We start from the raw sequence: 9,314 nt of genomic DNA on the forward strand, positions 1-9,314 counted from the left end.
GCTACCATGATTCTACCCTGACTTCTCTGGTCAGACGATTTCATCAGTGTGTCCTGGAACCTTGCCTCTCCAGAGCTCTACTCTACTAGGGAAAGATAGAAACAGGTTGGGGGTATGGATCAATCTGCCAATAATGCCCATGTCCATTGGAGCAGCAATCACAGAAGCCAGAACTTCCACCTTCTGCACCCCAAAAATAATCTTGATCCATACTTTCAGTAGGGGAGAAGTGATAGGAGGAAGAGGATCAGAGGGCTCTGAACTCCACTCCATCAGCACCTGGAAAGGAGGAAAAGAGGAGAGACATTTGGATGTAGTAATAGGGTTATCTGTGGCTTGGAAGGGAAGAAAAGACTGGAAGAAAAAGGGGTCAATTATGTACAAATATAGACAGATAGTTGTAGAGATGATGGTTAATCCATGTCTGCAACCTTGGGAGACACACAGTGGACTGCAATGGAGGGATTGGGGATTCAGAACTCTGGTGGTGGGAACATTGGAGAATTATACCCTTGTTGACATGTAATTTTGTAAATCAATATTTAATCACTAAAAAAATAGACGAGACAATAATAGCTGTAGTTTTCAGTATGTCAATTATCAGTAATGGTTAAAAGCCAAATAGAATATTATAATGGTAATAATGGTATTATAAGATTTGAATAAGGGCCGGTAGTGCAGCGGGTAAAGCGCAGGTGGTGCAAAGTGCAAGGACCGAGCCCTCGGCTCCCCACCTGCAGGGGAGTCACTTCACAGGTGGTGAAGCAGGTCTGCAGATGTCTGTCTTTTCTCTCCCCATCTGTCTTCTCCTCCTCTCTCCATTTCTCTCTGTTCTATCCAACAACAACAACATCAATAACAATAACAACTACAACAATAAAACAACAAGGACAACAAAAGGGAAAATAAATTTTGAAAAGTTAATAAAAAGATTTGAATAAATAAGACTAATTAGATATAACAGAGCACTCAAATAACATTAGAGCACACATTCTTTTTTTTTTTGTATAGCTGGGGCCTCATCATATGTATTTTTCCACTCCTGGGCCAACTTTTTCATTCAGAGAGACAGAGAGAGAGAACACAGCATCATGGCACCAGATCTTCCTCTGGTGGCACAGCATCTCACATGTGGTGTCAAGATTCAAACCCAAGTCCCATGCAGGACAAGGAAGGCACCTGACCTGGTGAGCTCTCTCTGGCCTGCAGAACCTGTTTTATTTTTCTCATGTACATGGAATATCCTCTAGGTTAGGCCACAGAACAATCTTGTGTGTGTATATATATATATATATATATATATATATATGCATATGTATTTTAAATTTTTATTTATAAAAAAGGAAATATTGACTAAACCATAGGATAAGAGGGGTACAACTTCACACAGTTCCCACCACCAGGACTCTGTATCCGATCCCATCCCCTCCCCTGATAGCATTTCTATTCTTTAACCCTCTGGGAGTATGGACCCAAGGTCATTGTGGGATGCAGAAGGTGGAAGGTCTGGCTTCTGTAATTGCTTCCCTGCTGAACATGGGCGTTGACTGGTCAATCCATACTCCCAGCCTGCCTTTCTCTTTCCCTAGTAGGGTGGAGCTCTGGGGAAGCAGAGCTCCAGGACACATTGGTTGGGTTGTCTGTCCAGTGAAGTCTGTTCTGCATTATGCTAGCATCTGGAACCTGGTGGTTGAAAAGAGAGTTAACATACAAAGCCAAACAAATTGTTGACCAATCATGTACCTAAAGACTGGAATAGATGAAGAATTGGGGGGTCCTCCATTTTGTAGATAGCTAGTAGGCATATTTTAGTTATATTCCCAAGGGCCTGTGACTATACTAGTTTTTTTTTTTTTTCCCCTGAGCCTGAAATCTGATATACAGGTGGATCCAAGTTATTTTCTGGGGAGATGATGTCATGGCTGGAAAAGGAACAGAAAGCTGGATCAGGGAAGAGAGTAGCTCCCTAATATGGGAAAGGGGTATAAATATTGTTGACTGTAAACCCCATCAATTTGATTTTGTCTGGGGCCTATATTCAGCTTAGGAGCCTATGTGACCTCTGCATCCCTGTAGATCTGAGCTCACATTCTTTGGTCATGAGTAGGAACATTCCAAGCTGCCCAAATATCAGGACCCATCTTCTTCAGGTGTAGCATAGAGTATGTTGTCCATCCTCCCTTCATGGGATGGAACATTCTTTATCGTTGTTGATCTAAGTTGAGGGCAAGGTCCTGTGGGGGGCCCACAAAGGGGTCTATTTTGTTGTTCCTGATAGAAATGACCATTAACAATGGAGAGAGGGATTTATTCGAGGTCTAGGCCCATCATATCTGTTTGGGAATCTCAGGAATCCCTGAATAGGGCCCCAGCTGATGTGGTGGCCTGATAGTGACTAAAGAGTCATCGTTAAAGTCTGCCAGTCTCTTGCCCTTATTCAGCTTTTGCAGTCCTTGCTTTGCTAAGGTTAGCTCTGGAGTGAGTGAGAGAACTGTAATAGGAAGTAGGTGAGGAGGGTATCTAAGTCTAATTAGATACTATTTCATTAGGAACTTATACTGACTTACTGCAGACTATTGTGTACTTTTGCTTTCAGGTATATATTTTGCCCTAATTTATGGATACATGTGAACATATGTTCTATTTCACGGGACCTGGTCTATATCTAGGTTTTGGGACTTTGTTAAGAAGTGAGCCTCCTGGAATGGAATTAGAGAATACTATGAAAGGAAAGGTCTCACTTGAGTAATGAGGTTGAAGGGTTGTCATTCCATGCCTGATGTCTCTGGACACAGTCTGTAGTGAAGCATGCTGTGGTGGTACTCGTTGCGTTGATTAGGCTGGGATCGGCGGATGCAGTATCATTTGGTATGCATTGAGAGAAGCATGCAGGAAAGTGAGCCCCACCCTAGAGGTTCCAGGACTGGGGGAAATAAAGGCTCTATAGAGGAAATGGGAGGTTCCTGCTATCTTAGGGTTAAGAAGACAATAATAGTTATTACTATAATCACATTATTTGGCAATTGGGTTAACTTTGAAAAATCCCTTTGTTAGGATTTGCTGTATCATACACAACATCACCATAATTTATGTCCTTTGACATTATTTGTATATAGCTGTGCCACCAGTTGCTTCTGTTCTCCCTGGTCTAGGCTTTTAAGAGAGTCAATATATCAAAAACTCAGCCTATGTATTAAAAAGACTCAGTCTGTGCTTTAAAAAGTTTGAGACATACAATCAATATTTCCCCTCTCATAGTAATTAAATATTGATTTATATGATTACAAATTAATAGGAGTGTACATAAACACCATTCCCACCACCAAAAGACTGTGTCCCATTCCACCCACCCCACCCTCACCCCCTCACCGCCCCAGGAAACTGAACATCCACCCTCACCCACACCCTTACCCTAGGGTTTTTACTTTGGTGCCCTAGTCCAATTTTGATACTATTTAAAAGCTTAAAAGCATACAGATTACCTTTTCCAACCCCAATGGGATAAAACAAATCATTAATGGAAAAAAACCATATATATGTGAAAAATAAACACTGAAAATAACTTTAGTAAATAGTTTAAGATGAGTGAAAATAAAAACACAACATACCAAGACTTGTAGAATATAACAGATGCAGTGTTCAGAAGGAAATTTGTAGGTGTAAACACCTTCATTAAAATATAAAATTGATAATTAACAACAACAGTATACTTAAAACTAGAAAAAATAAAATGAAAACAAAGTCCATAGATGTAAAGAAATAATAAAGTTTAGAGCAGGGGTAAACAAAATAAAGTAAAAAGTAGAGAGAAAAATCAATGAAACCAAAGGTTAATTGCTTATAAATATCAATAAAATTGACTAACCTTTAGCTGTGTTGACTGAGAAAGAAGAACTACTAATACCAAAATTGAAAGAGGGGATATTACAAACAATTATACAGAAATGAAAAGGATTGTAAGGGAGTGCTGCGAACAACTATAGTGACAAATTGAATAAGCCAGACAAAATGGAAAAGTTCCCAGAAGTATGCAAACTGCTAGAACTTACACAGACTCTACCAGGACTGAATCACAAAGTAATAGAATCTAGAAAGATTTATAATGAGGAGCCTGAACTAGTAATCAAAACCTTCCTAATAAAGAAATGCCCTGGACTAGATGACTCACTGGTGAATTCTACCCAATATCTAAAGAAGTATTAATACCAGTTCTTCTCAAAATCTTCCTCAAAATAGAAGAGTAGAGAAACATTTCCTATTTTTTTTCTAAGGCCAACATTAACATGATAACAGTCATCAGAGGTACTATAAAAATACATAAGTGGGAACCAGAATCTCTTATGAATATATATGAAAAATTCCTAACAAAATACGAGAGGCTTCTTTTAGAAATATGAAGGTGACTGAACACATAAACATCAGTCATCGTAATACAACATATTAGGAAACGGAAGCAGCCAGGCGGTGGTGCACCTGGTTGAGCACACGTGTTACAATGCACAAGGACTCAGGTTCAAGCTCCCGGTCTCCACATGCAGGGGAGAACTAAGTGGTGAGGCAGTATTGCAGGTGTCTCTCTGTCTCTCTCCCTGTCTATCATCCCCTTCCCTCTCAAATTCTGGCTGTCTCTATCTAATAATAAAGAGAAATAATTTTAAAAAATCGAAAGAGACTGGGGAAGTGGTTCAGTGGTAGTGCACAGAACTTGTATGTACAAGCTCTCAAGTTTGATCGCTAGTACTATGCCAGTTCTCGCTTCCATCCTCCCCTAATAAGTAGGTAAATCTTAAAACAAGAAAACAGGCAGGGAGATAAAACTTAGCCAGTGAGTGCATGCTGTACTATGCGTAAGGTGCCAAGTTGGAGCCCTGCTGCCACATGGGAGCATCATGGACACCACAAGGGGGCAAGTTTCCCAGGTGGTAGAGTAGTGTTGTGCTCTCTCCTTCTCTGTATCTCTATCTAAGACATAAAGATGAAAAACTGTCAGCTGAGAAGCAGTAAAATTGCGTGTTTGTGACCTTGGTGTCATAAATAAGTAAATGAGAGAATGAAAGAAAAATATGACCTATGCAGAAAAAGCATTTGACAAAATCCAGGACTTTCTGCTGCCGATTAAGCTGACTGTGTGCTATTTCCCACGAGGCCTGGCGTACAAGAACTGCAGGCAGCAGGCTTCCTGGTAGTGTCTACAACCTGTTGCTTGTATGAGTTGTCCTAACAGGGCCTGGAGACAGCCTTTTCCCATTAAATAATCATTTTCTGCCATCCCTAATCTTAGGCTCCAGGCAGGTCCTTAGGATGATTTTGGAAAGCTTCAGGGCATGGTAGCCAGACCACACTGATGATACATAATGGTCAACAAGCACATGAAAGTAAACTCAAGATCATGAATCATTAGAGAAACACAAATTAAACAAGAGCGAGATACCACTTCACACCTATTAGAATGGCAAAAATAAAAATACACTATAGATAATAATGAGATGATGTGGGGAAATCAGAGATTTTATATATTGCTGTTGGGCATGTAAAGTAGTCAGTGACTGTTGAAAACAGTTTGATGGGTCAGGCAGTGATGCCCTTGCTTGACAGCACACATTACAGTGCACAAGGACCCAGGTTCAAGCCCCTGGTCCCCACCTGTGGAGGGGAGGGGGCAGTGCTGCAGGTCTCTCTCTATATATCCCCTTTCCTCTCGATTCTGGCTATCTCTATCCAATAAATAAAGATTTTTTTTTTTTAAAAAAAGCATACTGTCACTATATGATCCATCAGCTTTTACTCCTAGCCACACACCCTAAAGACTTGAAAACAGCTATCCAACAATATTTGTAAAAGGGTATTCATAGCACTGAAACTACTCAAAATCACTACAAGATGGAAATGGCCCAAGTGTTTAGCAACAAATGAATAGACAAGTAAGATATATATATATATGTTTATAGATGTATATATGTATACAAAATATGTCTGATTATTATTCAGCCATACAAAACATTTTTGTTGCATTTTTAATTATTTCATTGGGGAAGTTAATGGTTTACACTAATGGTTTACATTTTCTGATCTCTCTCTGACAGGTGTCTACAAAATAAGAAGGAAGTTTTGATACATATTACAATTTGGATGGACCTTGAAAGCATTGGAAGCCAGATGTGGGGTGGGGGGAGATAGCATAATGGTTATGCAAACAGACTCTCATGCCTGAGGCTCCAAAGTCCCAGGTTCAATCCCCTGCACTACCGTAAACCAAAGCTGAGCAGTGCTCTGGTTTAAAAAAAAAAAGAGGAGGAAGAAAGAAGGAGAAGGAGAAGAAGCCAGGCATAAAAAGACAAGTACATACTATATTTATTATCTTACCTATTTGAAATATCTAGTATAGGTGAATTCATAGAAACAAAAAGAGGATTTACCTGAGATGTGAAGTGGGGATAAAGGAATAGGAGATATTGCTTAATGGGTCAACATTCTGTTTGGGGTGAAGAAAAAACATTTTGGACCGGACTGTGGTGATGGTTACACAACATTGTCAATGTAATTTATTCTGCTGAATCACATACTTAGTCATAGGTAAAAATGGCGAATTTAATTTTTAAAGGCAAAAATAGATGCATATCTGTCACATTTGGTGCCTGACAAAGTAAAAGAAAACAGGCAATATTTGAATGGAGCTAGGTCAGAGAGTGGGGGTTCAGAAGCCTGTTAAAAAACAATGCTTATACTTTCTACAGAAACAGTTCCACGCTTTTCATACACACACAAAAAAAATTGTCAACTTTTCCCTTCCTGAAGCTACCACTGAGCTTGGTGCCAAGACAAAGGAGAAAAAGTCAGTTTCTTATCTTAAGATGGGGTGGTCCTTGCCAATTCAGGGTAGGTACTTTCTTCCATGGAGCTGTTTTCCTCTGAAAGAGCTCTAATTGTATTTGGAGCATCATTCTTCAACTAGTTCAGGCAATTCAAGGTTGAAGAAGGAGAATTAATTGCAGAGCAGTGAGTCATGATGACTTTCAGAGCCAGCGTGAGGGGGAATAAGGGCAAGTTCAAAATGAGTGGCTGGGAGACTGCAGCACACCTGTGAGACTGAGGGCATGGCAGTCCAGCCACTGTGCAACCACGGGTTTAAAATCAAACTGCAATTTTCACATCATTGGCAGTAGCATGAGGACCAGTGCTTAGTCCATAGCAGCTGGTGGACTGACTAGCATTTGTATCAGGGAGCTCCTCTGATCCAGGGTCTGTGATCTCCACGTGTGATTCCTTAGCCCCTTAATGACACCTACTATGTGCAGGACATCGGTAGAGCATCAAATGGTAGGGATACAAAATGAAGGAGGTAAAGAAGGACGTATTGACACATTCTACAACATAAAGACACCTTGAAATCGTGTTGCATGAAATTAAACAAATGTGAAATATTGAACTGTTAATGGTAAATTTTCTTAAAGTCATCTAATTGTGCACTTTAAGTAGAACTTTATGTTGTACAAATTATACGTCAATAAAGCACATAGATGCCTTTTCTTTGGGATGTGGGCCTTCCTCAAGAAGAGGAACTGTAGGATACACATTGGCAGCAGACAGTGCCAGTCACTTGAGAAAAGGGGCTCGGTGGGGAAGAGAAACGTGGTTGGCCTCTTTTTACATCAGGAAACACACCCTGTGTGCATTGCACATTCTGTACTTTCCCTGCAAGCAAGAGGCTCTTGTCTACCCCCAGAGAGTAGGACCCTGCAGTGTCGCTCTGACCTTGCTGTGCTATACTTAGTCATCCAAGGCTGGGAGTATCAGCCCACTGTACTCAGTCTTAGCACACAGACCTAGAGAGAGAAGGAGCCATTACCTGACTCAGATAGTAGCTGGGTGCGTTTAGACCTAGGTCTCCAGCACCTTATGCTCCTACTCTTTTTTTTAAAGTCCTATGCTAATTTTTAAAAATATTTATTCCCTTTTTGTTGCCCTTGTTGTTTTGTTAGTTATTGTTGTTGTTACTGATGTCGTTGTTGGATAGGACAGAGAGAAATGGAGAGAGGAGGGGAAGACAGAGGCGGGAGCGAAAGATAGACACCTGCAGACCTGCTTCACCACCTGTGAAATGACTCCCCTGCAAGTGGGGAGCCAGGGGCTCGAACCAGGATCCTTATGCTGGTCCTTGCGCTTAGCGCCAGATGCACCTAACCTGTTGCGTTACCGCCCGACTCCCACTCCTACTCTTCTAAACAACTGTTTCTGGACTTCTTTTGACACTGCTGGAAGGGGCTGACTCAGAGGCAGTCTTTCTCTTCTTGGGTGGCAGAAATCTGGCTTTGACAACCCAATTCTGACACAAGTAGGCTGTGTTCATGTTCCCTTTCATGGGGACCAAGAGCCTGCATTTGCAAAGGGGACATGTGATGAATTGAGTTCTCCTGTGCATTGGTCTCTTCTGAATAAAGACCTTTATCTGGGGAGCTTGATAGTTCTAGTCTGCCTAGGAGTCTGGGGCATCCCAGCCTCTGGCCCAGCCCGTAGGTGAGTCACAGGTTAGATGATAATTCCATTATGGAAGGGGGCCACCCACTGGGGCTTTATTACCCAGTGTAATAGTATAGTAATTGCCTCCATTTATCCAGCGCCTCATATGAACCTGGCACTGTGGTAGGTGCTTTCCATGCTTTATCCCACTTAATCCTCACAGTGGCGAGGCAAAAGGTAGGTGGTAATATTTATATTCAACAAAAGAGGAAACTGAGGCTCAGAGAGGCGAGGCAACCTGGCATGCATTCCCTGCCCAGGTCTGCCTGTTGGAATCTTATTCGTGACCAGAGACCCATTTCTGGCACTGTGGCTCTCCTTGGAGCTATCTCTATGTATCTGTGTCACCATGTCTGTCCGTCTTCCATATCACTTTGACTGTGGACTGTGGGTCTCTTGAGTCCATATCAGTTGTCCCACTAGGCTGGGAGTGTTAGTGGACAGGAACTGCGGTCTGTCTCATCAGTGACTGGGCAGGTCTTCTAGAAGTGTGGCGCAGGGGCTGCAGAAATACTCACTTGGATAGTGTGCTGTTTTGTTATGTGTAAACCCCAGGTCTGAGCTTGGCCCTCACAACACTGAAGGAAGCTTTGACGCTGTGCTTGCTTTCATTCTCTCTCTGCTTCTTTGTCTCTGTCTGAAAACCTCATCCCGGAGTGGTGAAGCCCAAGTGGTGAGATACCCCCTCCTGCCAATAAAAAAGGGGTTAGGATTGACTCTGTGAGTTCTTTTTTTTTTTTAAATTTATTTATTTATTTATTTTTATTTAAGAAAGGATTAATTAACCAAACCATAGG

General features: G+C 41.4%; 1 non-coding gene across 1 annotated transcript; it reads left to right on the forward strand.

The window, feature by feature from the left end:
* The first annotated feature begins 5,105 nt into the window (after window positions 1-5,105).
* On the forward strand, window positions 5,106-5,239 carry LOC132541101 (small nucleolar RNA SNORA70). The gene has a single exon (XR_009552277.1). It is a non-coding gene; the product is annotated as a small nucleolar RNA SNORA70 (small nucleolar RNA).
* The last annotated feature ends 4,075 nt before the right edge of the window (window positions 5,240-9,314 follow it).

The sequence above is a fragment of the Erinaceus europaeus genome, chromosome 10 (assembly GCF_950295315.1).
Source record: "Erinaceus europaeus chromosome 10, mEriEur2.1, whole genome shotgun sequence".
NCBI classification, from domain to species: Eukaryota; Metazoa; Chordata; class Mammalia; order Eulipotyphla; family Erinaceidae; genus Erinaceus; species Erinaceus europaeus.